Source organism: Dasypus novemcinctus, chromosome 19, assembly GCF_030445035.2.
Source record: "Dasypus novemcinctus isolate mDasNov1 chromosome 19, mDasNov1.1.hap2, whole genome shotgun sequence".
Classification (NCBI taxonomy): domain Eukaryota; kingdom Metazoa; phylum Chordata; class Mammalia; order Cingulata; family Dasypodidae; genus Dasypus; species Dasypus novemcinctus.
In genome coordinates, this window is record NC_080691.1 from 7,077,758 (window position 1) to 7,090,941 (window position 13,184).

General features: G+C 44.2%; 1 protein-coding gene and 1 pseudogene across 12 annotated transcripts in view; one reads left to right on the forward strand and one right to left on the reverse strand.

Annotated features, from left to right (window-relative positions):
- The window catches only part of EP400 (E1A binding protein p400), a 177,958-nt gene that overhangs the window by 157,482 nt on the left and 7,292 nt on the right, over nt 1–13,184 (reverse strand). The window lies entirely within an intron of this gene.
- LOC101443220 (phosphatidylinositide phosphatase SAC2 pseudogene) lies at nt 1,244–4,776 on the forward strand (annotated as a pseudogene).

Consider the following 13,184-nt stretch of genomic DNA (forward strand, 5'->3'; position numbering starts at 1 on the left):
GGCTTTGCAAGCCTTATTTGTTGTACTCCCCTACGGAAGGTGATAAGCTCCCAACAATGGGGAAACCACCTCTGCCTAAGCAAGTCAAAAAGCACTGTAAACATAGTAAAAAAACAATGCTATCACTTACTTTGAAATGCATAAAAAGAAAGATGGATGGATGGATGAATGGATAGACAGATATGTGATAAAGTAGGTCCAATAAAATGCTAATAATAAAACCTAGATGGGAGTATATGGGTACTAAATGCAAAATTCTTTCAAACTTTCTGTATCTTTGAAAATTTTCATAATATGTTGGGGGAAAAATACTTTCTATATAAGATGATAATGCCAGATAACAAATAAAGGACTATAACAAAAGTCCTGTATGCTACTAAAATGTTCTTCTCCCACCCCAGGGCAAATTATTAAGGGTCTCTACCACTTCCTAAAATACATAAATTCCAAATGACAAAAACTGGCTACACTGAGTCCAGGGTTTACTGACCCATGTGTCATTACTGAGAACTGCTCTGTAGGTGCTGTGGTGGATACACAAGGAAGCCCCCCCAGACCGGCTCCTGCTCCAGGACCAGCGATCGCTAACGTCGCTAAAGTAACAGCCCATCCTGAACCTTATGGAGCCAAGCCCCCTCCACCAGGCCAGTGGGTATACTTCAGCTTGAGAGAGACATTTAAGACAAACAGAAGGAAGTGCTTCATCAAACAGCAACTAATAAGGTTACAAATCCCCAGTTCATTATTCTATTGCTGTTCTTCAACCTTTTCCCCCCACTGTCCCAAGGAGACTTTTCACACATTTTCTCATAATCATGCCCTGCCCCAATGAAACTTTAATACCATAAATATACTTTATATCTGTCTGTGTGTTGTGACCCTTTGGAAGACTACAAACCACTGTAATATCTAAGATTTTTTTAAACTCCTCCAACAAGAACCAATTTTCAACACCTTATTGAGCTAAGAATGTATGGAAAAATGAATACCAAATTGGTTAGTTCTGGGAGGAGGTTAAGAATGGAGAGAGGTTCTCCTCGCTCGGGTCGGGCTGACTGGGTCCTCTCTCGGCCGCTGCTCCTCCGCGCTGTCCTGATCCGGCCGCTCCCTGAAGCTCCGGTTCTGGCGGCCCCGGCCAACGAGGACGCTCCGGGCGTCCCCCTCGGGCCGCTGCCTCCGGGGCCAGGGGAACGCGGGGACACGAGCGCGCCCGGGCCGCCGCCTCCCTCGGCTCCGGGGCCGGCATGGAGCTCTTCCAAGCCAAGGACCACTACATCCTGCAGCAGGGCGAGCGCGCGCTGTGGTGCAGCCGGCGGGACGGCGGCCTCCAGCTTCGACCCGCTACTGATCTACTTCTTGCTTGGAATCCCATTTGTTTGGGGTTGGTAGAAGGTGTTATTGGGAAAATTCAACTTCATTCAGATCTTCCTTGGTGGCTTATTCTAATTCGACAGAAAGCTTTGGTGGGCAAACTTCCAGGGGACCATGAGGTCTGTAAAGTTACCAAAATTGCTGTGCTTTCACTCTCTGAAATGGAACCTCAGGATCTTGAGCTAGAGCTCTGTAAGAAGCATCATTTTGGAATTAACAAACCAGAGAAGATTATCCCATCTCCTGATGACTCAAAATTTCTACTGAAGACCTTTACACATATTAAATCCAATGTGTCTGTTCCTAATAAAAAGAAAGTTAAAGAGAGTAAAGAAAAGGAAAAGTTGGAGAGGAGATTACTTGAGGAGTTGCTGAAGATGTTCATGGACTCAGAATCTTTCTATTATAGCCTGACTTATGACCTGACCAATTCAGTGCAGAGACAGAGCACTGGGCAGAAGGATGGCCACCCTCTCTGGCAGAAGGTTGATGATAGATTTTTTTGGAATAAATACATGATACAAGATCTTATTGAACTTGGTATACCAGAGGTGGACTTTTGGATTATCCCTATCATCCAAGGTTTTGTGCAGATTGAGGAACTTGTGGTTAGTTATAATGAATCATCTGATGATGAGAAAAGCAGCCCAGAGACACCACCTCAGGAGTCCACTTGTGTAGATGACATTCACCCACGATTTCTAGTGGCTCTCATTTCACGCCGGAGTAGGCACAGAGCAGGAATGCGCTATAAACGAAGAGGAGTTGATAAAAATGGAAATGTTGCAAATTATGTGGAGACTGAGCAGTTAATTCATGTTCATAATCATACCCTATCGTTTATTCAAACACGAGGTTCTGTGCCTGTGTTTTGGAGTCAGGTTGGGTATCGATATAATCCAAGACCTCGGCTGGACAAAAGTGAAAAGGAAACTGTTGCCTATTTCTGTGCCCATTTCGAAGAACAACTGAAAATTTACAAAAAACAGGTTATTATTAACTTAGTAGACCAGGCAGGAAGAGAGAAAATTATTGGAGATGCTTACCTAAAGCAAGTGTTACTTTTTAACAACTCACACCTTACTTATGTATCTTTTGACTTCCATGAGCACTGCCGAGGAATGAAGTTTGAGAATGTTCAAACACTAACAGATGCCATTTATGACATTATTCTTGATATGAAATGGTGCTGGGTTGATCAAGCTGGGGTAATATGTAAACAAGAAGGAATCTTTCGGGTTAATTGCATGGACTGCCTGGATCGCACCAATGTGGTTCAAGCCGCCATTGCACGTGTGGTCATGGAACAGCAGCTGAAGAAATTAGGTGTGATGCCCCCGGAGCAGCCACTGCCAATGAAATGCAATCGGATCTACCAGATAATGTGGGCCAACAACGGTGACTCCATTAGTAGACAATATGCCGGGACGGCTGCTCTGAAGGGTGACTTTACAAGGACAGGAGAAAGGAAGTTAGCAGGAGTAATGAAAGATGGAGTTAACTCAGCAAATAGGTATTATCTGAATCGATTTAAGGATGCTTATAGGCAAGCTGTTATAGATTTGATGCAAGGCATTCCTGTGACAGAAGACCTTTATTCCATATTTACCACGGAGAAAGAGCATGAAGCTTTGCATAAGGAAAATCAGAGAAGCCATCAGGAACTAATTAGCCAGCTTTTACAGAGTTACATGAAGTTACTGCTACCTGATGATGAAAAGTTCCATGGCCCTCATTGATTGTGATCCCAGCCTCATTGATGCTACTCACAGAGATGTGGATGTGCTGTTACTGCTTTCTAATTCTGCCTACTACATGGCCTATTATGATGATGAAGTTGATAAAGTAAACCAGTATCAACGACTAAGTCTGGAAGACTTGGAAAAAATAGAAATAGGTCCTGAACCCACTCTTTTTGGTAAGCCAAAGTTCTCCTGCATGCGACTGCACTACAAGCATAAAGAAGCAAGTGGCTATTTCCACACACTGAGAGCTGTGGTGCGTAATCCAGAAGAGGATGGAAAAGATACCCTTCAGTGCAATGCAGAGATGCTGCAGATTACCAAACAAGCCATGGGATTGGATGTACCTATAATTGAGAAAAAACTTGAGAGGAAGAGCAGTAAAGCTCATGAAGACATCATTGGTATTAGATCTCAAAACCAAGGATCTTTGGCCCAAGGGAAGAATTTTTTAATGAGTAAATTTTCATCTTTAAATCAAAAAGTAAAACAGACCAAATCAAACGTAAACATTGGCAATCTACGAAAGCTAGGAAATTTTACAAAACCTGAAATGAAAGTTAACTTTCTAAAACCAAACTTAAAAGTAAATCTTTGGAAGTCAGATAGTAGTCTTGAAACCATGGAAAATACAGGTGTGATGGATAGCAAGGACCGGGCAGAGTCTGAAGGGGAAATATCTTCAGATGATGACTCATACCACTCTGATGAAGACAGGCAGCTAGCTAATTCTTTAGAGAATGTAGGACCAATAGACTATGTTCTTCCTAGTTGTGGTATTATTGCTTCAGCACCTCGATTAGGCAGTCGATCCCAGTCCATAAGCAGCACTGACGTTAGCATTCACATTCCTTCTGAGATTACTATCGATCATGGAAGTGGGTTTGGAAAAGGCCATGAGTCTCCTTTGAAGAAAAGTCCATCTGCCGACAACATACACATATTGACTACCTTTGCCAAGCCTGTGGATATTTACTGCCACAGATTTGTGCAAGATGCACAAAGCAAAATCCAGACTTCAGAGACCAGGTCTGTTTTTCAGCAGGCTAAGGAAGGAAATCAAATGACCAATCAAGTTTCTAATGAAGAAACCCAATCTGAAACAGGACAGACACCTTCTCGACCTTCTCAGTTAGATGTGTCTTTTTCTGTGACAGGGCCACAGTTTTTGTCAGTTGAACCAGTGCATTCAGTTGTTTCTCAAAAGAGCTCAGGCTCTGGATCTAGTGTGCTTGAACTTGACATGGGGCTTCATGTAACTCCTTCTCCTTCAGAAAGCAGTAGCAGCAGAGCAGTTTCTCCTTTTGCAAAGATTCGAAGTTCCATGGTCCAGGTTGCTAATATTACCCAAGCTGGATTAACCCATGGAATCAACTTTGCAGTGGCAAAAGTTCAAAAGAGTCCTGCAGAACCTGAAGTGGTTAATGAAGGCCAGCAAAATGAACTTAAAAACATGTTTACACAATGCCAGACCCGAATAATTCAGATTTAGTTTTTAGCCACAAAGACTGTGTGTGGCTTTTATTTAATCCAAAGGAGGTTTCCTGTATTAGCCTCTTGTAACTTGTACTGTCTTTGACCTAGAGATTCACAAATACTAATTATGTTTATTGGAAAAGGTTTTAAAGGGATATGAATCTGAGCAGGTTTCCAAATTTGAGAGCCAAAAAATAAATAAATAAATAAATAAATAAAAAATAAATTAAAAAAAAAAAGAATGGAGAGAAAGAACAAATAGGAAACGTTAATATCCTCTGTATTGTTTGGGTATCATTCAGTGTGAACTATTCATGTATTACTTATACATGAAAAAAAAGGAAACAAAGAAAAACTGGAAACAACCCAAATGTCCTTTACTAGGTGAATGAGTAAACAAACTGTGGTCTATCCTTACAACAGGATACTACACAACCATAAAAAGAACAAACTACTGCTACATCCAACAATCTAGAAGCCAGACTTGGGAAATGGATGTGGTGCAAGCATTTGGGCACCCACCTACCACATGGGAAATCCCAGATTTGGTTCCCATTGCCTCCTAGAGAAGACCAGCAAGACAGCAAGCTGACCCAGCGGGCTGGCATGGTAAGATGACACAACAAGATGATGCAACAAAGAGACATAAAGAAGGAACACCATGAGACACACAAAAAGGCAGGGAATGGAGATGGCTCAAGCAACTGAGAGCCTCTCTCCCCCAGAGGTCCCAGGTTTGGTTACCGGTGCCTCCTAAAGAGAAGATGAACAGACACAGAGAGCACACAATGAAAGGACACAGAGGGAAGCAGATGTGGCTCAACTGACAGAGCTTCCGCCTACCATATAGGAGGTCCAGGGTTCGAAACCCAAGGCCTCCTGGCCCATGTGGCGAGCTAGCTCATGTGGAGTGCTGCCATGTGCAAGGAGTGTTGCCCCACACGGGTGCCCCCGTGCAAGAAGTGCAGCCCTGCGCAGGAGTGCAGCCCACCCAGGTGTGGTGCTGCCCACACAGAGAGCTGACACAGCAAGATGATGCAACAAAAAAGAGACACAGAGAAGAGACAATATGAGAAGCAGCAAACTAGGGAACTGAGGTGACACAAGACAATGATCATCTCTCTCCCATTCTGGAAGGTCCCAGTCTGGGTTCCTAGAGCCACCTAATGAGAATACAACAGACACAGAAGAACATGCAGTGAATAGACAGAGAGAGCAGACAATGGGGCGTGGGGAGGGAGGAGAAATTTAAAAAAAAAAATGAATGGACAGAGGGAGCAGACAGCAAATACAAACAACACAGGGAGGAGGGGGGAGAGAAATAAATAAATTAAATAAATCTTAAAAGTCAGACTCAAAAGCTTCCACACTATATGACTGCCTTTATAGGACATTCTAGAAAAGGCAAAAGTTTAGAGGCAGAGGACAGAGGTTGTACGGGCTGGGGAAGGATTTGACTACCGAGTGGCAGCTTGAGGGAATTTCAGGGGTGAAGGACTATGTTGTGTCCTGATTGTGGTGGAAATTAAATGACTATACATTTTTCAAAATTCTCAGACGTGTACACCAAAAAAAAAGAACGATTATTATAAGTATATTACAAAAGCAAAAACAAACAAAAATAACAACAACAAAAACAGCCAAATATGATGGCAAAGTGAAGCTACGGAAAGATCCTTCCACTCTGAATATAAGTGATTTTAAAATTTTATTTTTATAACATAATATTTAACTAGAAAAAGAAAAAATAAAATAAAAGGGAACAAAGAAGTTGAGGAGGGGAATGAGATTACAGGCAAAATAATACATAAGAAAACACTGAGGACCAGAATTTCAACTCCTCAGGGCGACAGCCAGCGCTGTAAAGCCAAGGCCTGGGATCTGACCCCAGCACCTGCACAAAGGTTGAAAGAGCGCCACCTGCCTACAGGCTGGCAACCAGCAATTAGCCACCTGCCCTTGGCAGGGGAAGGAAGCAGATCCACCTACACAGCTAGGAGCCAAGTAGACAGTATCAATGTCACTGGATTGGGATTGTGGAGCCAGTAGGAATAAGAACACCTGTTTCTAGTTGTGGGCTCCAAGAAGTTGAGCTGGGACAACCACAAACTCTCCGAGAGAGAAGGAAAGACTCATTCTCATGCAAGGTGTTATGGCTGAGTTCATATGTCAATGGCTAGCTTATGATATTCAGTTGTTTGGTCAAACAAGCATAGTCTGATTGTTACTGGGAGGAGATTTTGTGGATGTAAATCATCATTAAGTTGACTGCATCTGTGGCTGATGACATCTACAATCATTTGAGGAGACTGTGTTCAACAATGAGAGAAGTCTCATCCAATCAGTTCAAGGCTCAAAAGAAGCGATGATTTCAGCAGTGAGAAGGAAGACTTTCCATCTCTATTTCAGCCAGCCAGTTTTTCCTGGAGAATTCATCAAAAACCTTCACCAAAGATGCCAGCTTGCAAATCCACCCAACATTATTTCCAACTTGTCCATTCCCATAGTCGCATGAGCCAACCTCTTATAATAAACCTCATAATACATTTAGCCTGTCAGTTCTGCTTCCCTGGAGAGCCCTGACTAATAGGATCTGGTACCAGGAGTGGTTCTTGAGAAAAAGAATCTTAAGGATGAGATGCTGGAGTTGACTGGGGGATTTTGGAATTGGTTCTCTAATCTGATTAGATTCAAAGGCACTAAAGACCCAATTTCCAATGATCAAGATGGCAATGATAGGCAACAGAGACAGAGCTAAACAAAACATCACCACTAGATACTGCTACTCAATGAGGCAAGGCTCTCAGTGAGCATGCATCTGATACCTTATCCGAGTTTTGTGGTGTTAAAAAGTACAGTGATATCGGCTGGTTGTTCCTAAACATGAAGGTTACAGTTGTTAAAGAATAGGATATTGGGAAGCGGACTTGGCCCAGTGGTTAGGGCGTTCGTCTTCCACACGGGAGGTCCGCGGTTCAAACCCCGGGCCTCCCTGTCCCGTGTGGAGCTGGCCCACACACAGTGCTGATGTGTGCAAGGAGCGCCCTGCCACGCAGGGGTGTCCCCGTGTAGGGGAGCCCCAAGCACAAGGAGTGCGCCCCGTAAGGAGAGCCGCCCAGCGCGAAGGAAAGTGCAGCCCACCCAGGAATGGTGCTGCCCACACGGAGAGCTGACATAAGAAGATGACGCAACAAAAAGAAACACAGATTCCTGTGCCGCTGACAACAACAGAAGTGGATGAAGAAGTTGCAGCAAAATAAACACAGAGAACAGACAACCGGGGCGGGGGGAGGGAAGGGGAGAGAAATAAAGAAATAAATCTTAAAAAAAAAAAAAGAATAAGATATCATCAAGGCTTCAAATTACCAGCTGAAACACCATATTAAAGACATGAAAGTTCCATGTGCACACTAAAAGAAACCTATTTCATGCACCCACATACCTGAGATTTCTGAAAACCAGACCCATTGTACAAGTGGCTAACTTACAATTTAATTTGAATTTCCAACCTCGCAGGGTGTCTGCAATTAAAATGAGGGCACTGAATGGAAAGGAAAGGGATCCTGAAAAGTAGAATGGAGATATGTGGGCAAATAATGATGGTGGGGACACTGCTGAGTCTTCTTTGCCAGATAAACCTATAATGATCTGCCCTGAGGAATAAGCTACTCTACCTCCAGTCTGCTTTAAGAAACCAGCCACCCAAGGTCCAGTCTGCCCTAAGGAACCAGCCATCCTGCCTCCAACTGAAGAAATTAACCCTGCTATGTTTGATAAGTCTATAACTGCCTCCTTTGAGGAAACAGCCTTGAAGTCTGTCTAAAGAGATTAATCCTGTTTCACTAGATGAAACTGCAGTGGAATGTCCAGAGGTACTTGGCTTGTAAATCACTGCTAATTCCTCTTGTGACCACCCACACAACCCCTCTTTCTTCTAGACCTATAAGTAAAATGAGTCCCAAAAAGGAAGGTGAGGGTACAAAGTGTGACCAATGAGGAAGCAGGCTACACTCCAAAAGAAATGTGTGGTTTTTCCCATCTATAAAGACAGAACCCAGGAGCACATGTATGGGAAGGGATGTTAATGGACACAGTGGTGGACATAAAGCTGGGTCAAGCTGAATTCATTGACACAGGCCCACTAAGCAAAGATTTTAAATTCAGGGCTGTGGCTCAAGGGGTTAGAAGGGCTCTAACAATTAGTTCCACTGGTTGGCTGTAGCATGGACCAAAAAGTGGCTTCCATCGCCTTAAGTAGAAATACCAGAACTGCTCTAGTATAATGCAGATAAGGGAATCCAAAGGGTTAGAGAGACTGTTATGTTAAGGTGGATTTAGCATTTAAGACCTGCTCACCCATACCAGGAAGGCCCAGAGGACACATCTTTCACCAGGACTGTGAGAAATGAATCTGTGAGAGCAGCTCCATCATCCCTGAAGAGCTCTGTGGTTGCTCTTCTCCGCAGGTTAGATATTACTGTGGGAACTGTTGCTACTGAACTTGGATCCTTAAAGTCAAAGGGGATGACTAGATTCTGGATTGGCAAGAGCCAAGTGGCATATGTAATTGCCAAAGACAAGGTGGGCACGGCTAACATAATGGATAGCAAAGATGAAGCAGTAATAAGAATAGTGTGACCCACAGAGACCTATGGCATTGGCTAGCTGATCATGGGTACTTAGAAGTGAAACAGATGGGCAGGCTACTAAATTCTTACAATCCATATAAGCAGAAGAGTTCTAGGTCAAATTAACAAAAGTCTAACCTGAATCACAAAAACAGGGTGTCATGGCCCTTCAATCAATTCCCAGACCTGAGTTTACAGACCCAGAACCTCTTGAATGAAGGGAAGGCTAAGTCTCCATGGGGAAGGACTCTGTAACTGACAAAAATTTATGCTGTTAACCTTCCTCTCAGCCTTCCCCAAAGGGACCAACTGCCGTTTACCAGAGTGACTGTACATTGGGGAAAAGAAAATTATTTGACATTTCAAAGATTATTAGACACTGGCTTGGAACTGACACTAATTCCAGCAGACCCCGAACATCACTGTGGTTTACCAATCAGAGTAGGGACTTATGGAGAGCAGGTGATCAATGCAGTTTTAGCTCAGGTCCATCTCACAGTGGGTCCAGTGGATCCCCAGACCAATTCTGTGGTTTTTTCCCCAATTCTAGAATGCATAATTGGAATAGACATACTCAATAACTGGCAAAATCCCCACACTGGTTCCCTGATATGTAGAGTAAGGTTTCTTACGGTAGGAAAGGACAACTGTAAACCACTGGAACTGCCTCTACCCGGCAAAATAGTAAATCAAAAACAATACCAGATTCCTGGAGAGATGGCAGAGATCAGTGTTACCAAAAAGGATTTGAAGGAAGCAGGGGTGGTGATTCCCACCATATCCTCACTGAACGCTCTTATTTCGTCTGTGCAAAAAAACAGATGGATCTTGGAGGAAGATAGTACATTACCATAACCTTAACCAGGTGATAACTCCAACTGCAGTTGCTATTTCAGATGTGTTATCATTGCTTGAGCAAATCAACACAATCACTAGTACCTGGTATGCACCTACTGATCTCGCAAATGCTTTTTTCTCCATACCTGTTAGGAAAGACCACCAGAAACCACCTGCTCTCAGCTGGCAAGGCCAGCAGTATACCTTCACTGTCCTGCCTCAGAGACAGAGTGACTCTCCAGCCCCGTCATAAACTAGTCCCCAGGGACCCTGATCACCTTCCCTTCCACAAGACACCACACTGGTCTATTATACTGTTGACATGACGCTGACTAGACCCTAGTGAGCAAGAAGCAGCAACTATTCTAGACTTATTAGAAAGACATTGATACTATTGTGTAGAGGGTGGGAGATAAATCCAATGAAAATTCAGGGCCTTCCACCTCAGTGATTTTTCTAATCATCCAGGGGAGTAGGGGATATCAAAATAGTCCTTCGAAGCTGAAAGATAAGCTGTTGCATCTGGCCCCTCTTATAACCAAAAAAGAAATACACTGCCTAGCTGGCCTCTTTAGATTTTGGAGACAACATATTCCTTATTTGGGTGTGTTACTACAGTCCATTTACCAAGTGACCCAAAAAGCTGCCAGTTTTTGAGCGGAAACCAGAACAAAAGGAGAATGCAACAGGGGGCATTCAAGCTGCGCTGCCACTTGGGCCGTATGATCCAGTAGATCCACTGGAAGTGTCAATGGCAAAGAGAGATGCTTTCTGGAGGCTTTGGCAGGCCCGTATAGAAGAATCGCAGCATGGACCCTGAGGATTTTAGAGCTAAGCCTTGCTATCCTTTGCAGAGAACGACTCTCCTTTTGAGAAACAGCTTTTGGCCTGCTACTGAGGCCTGGGAGAGACCAAATGCTTAACCATGGGCTGCCAAGTTACCAGGAGCTCTGAGCTGCCCATTATGAGCTGAGAGTTGTCTGACCCACCAAGCCATAAAGTTGGGTGTGTACACCAGCATTCCATCATGGAATGGAAGTGGTTATGTTGTTACAAGATCAGGCTCAAGCAGACCCTGAAGACACAAGTACTTTACATGAGGGAGTGGCCCAAATGGCAACGGCCCCCATTACTACCACATTACCTTCTCTTTCCCAGCCCACAGCTATATCCTCTTGAGTGTTCCCAATGATCACTTAATTGAAGGAGAGAAAACTCAGACCTGGTTTACAGATCGTTCTGCGTGATATACAGGAACCAACCAAAAGCGGCCCACTGCAGCACTACAGACACTTTCTAGAACATGATGATGGTAAAGGGAAATCCTCCCAGTGGGCAGAACACTGAGCAGTGCACCTGGTTGTTTATTTTGCTTAGAAGGAGAAAGAGCCAGGGGAGTGTCTGTAAATTGTCTAATGGGCAGTGGTCAAAGGTTTGGCTGAATGGTCAGGGACTTGGAAGGAACATGACTGGGAAACTGGTGACAGAGAGATCTGGGTGAGAAGTATGTGGATAGACTTTTTTTTTTTTTTTAAGATTTATTTATTTATTTATTTATCTCCCCTTCAATATCACCCCAGTTGTCTGCTCTCTGTGTCCATTCACTGTGTGTTCTTCTGTGACCACTTCATCCTTATGAGCGGCACTGGGAATCCGTGTTTCTTTTTTTGTTGCATCATATTGTTGTGTCAGCTCTCCGTGTGCAGCGTCATTCCTGGGCAGGCTGCACTTTCTTCTGTGCTGGGCGGCTCTCCTTACAGGGCGTACTCCTTGCACATGGGGCTCCCCTACACGGGGGACACCCCTGTGTGGCACGGCACTCCTTGCGCGCATCACCACTGCGCGTGGGCCAGCTGCACACGGGTCAAGGAGGCCTGGGGTTTGAACCCTGGACCTCCCATGTGGTAGGCAGATGCCCTATCCATTGGGCCAAGTCCACTGCCCAATAGACTTTTTTGAGTGAGCAAAAGACATGAAGATATTTGTGTCCCATATAAATGCTCACCAGAAGGTGAATTCAGCAGAGAATTTTAATAATCAAGTGGACAGGATTAATATTCTGTGGACACCAGTCAGGTTCTCTCCCCAGCCTTTCCTGTCTTTGCCCATAGGGTTCATGAACAAAGTGGCCATAGTGTTAGGGATAGCCATTATGCATGGGCTCAGAAACATGGACTTCCATTCACCAAGGCCCACCTGGCTACAACCCCTGCTGAGTGCCCAATCTGCCAGCAGGAGACACCCACACTCAGTCCCCAATATGGACCATTCTCTGAGGTGATTAGCCTGCTCCCTGGTGACAGGTTGATCACACTGGACCACGTCCATCATGGAAGGAGCAGTTGTTTTTTAATTGCAATAGACACATACTCCAGATACAAGTTTCCCCTCCTTGTGTGCAATGCTTCTGCCAAAACTACCCTCCACAGGCGTAGAGGATGTCTTATCCATCATCATGGTATTTCACACAGCATTGCTTCTGAACAAAGGATTCACTTCACAGCAAATGAAGTGTGGGAATGGGTACATGCTCAAGGAATTCACTGGTCTTATGTTTTCCACCAACCTACAGCAGCTGGATTGACAGAACAATGAAATGACCTTTTGAAGACTCATTTATAGCACCAACTAGGTGGCAAAACCTTGCAGGGCTGGACAATGTTCTCCGGGAGGCTGTATAGGCTCTAAATCAGTACCCACTACTTGGTACTGTTTCTCCCAAAGCCAGGATTCAAGGCTTCAGGAGTCAAGGAGTGGAAATGGGAATGGCACGACTCTTACCCCTAGTGATGCACTAGAAAAAAATTTGCTTCCTGTTCCTGCAACCTTAAGCTCTGCTGGTCTACAGGTCTTAGTTCCAAAAGGAGGAGTGCTTGTACCAGGAGACACAATTCCATTGAACTGGAAGTTAAGAATGCCACCTGGCCACTCAGGCCTCCCGATGCCTGTGTGACAACAGACAAAGAAGGGAATTACTGTACTGGTTGGGGTGAAAGGTCCTAATTATCCAGGGGAAATAGGACTGCTACCACACAGTGGAGGAAAAGAAGAGTTTGCCTGGAATACAGGAGCTTGTAGGGCATCTCTAAGCACCACCATGCCCTATGACTATAGTTGATGGAAAAATATA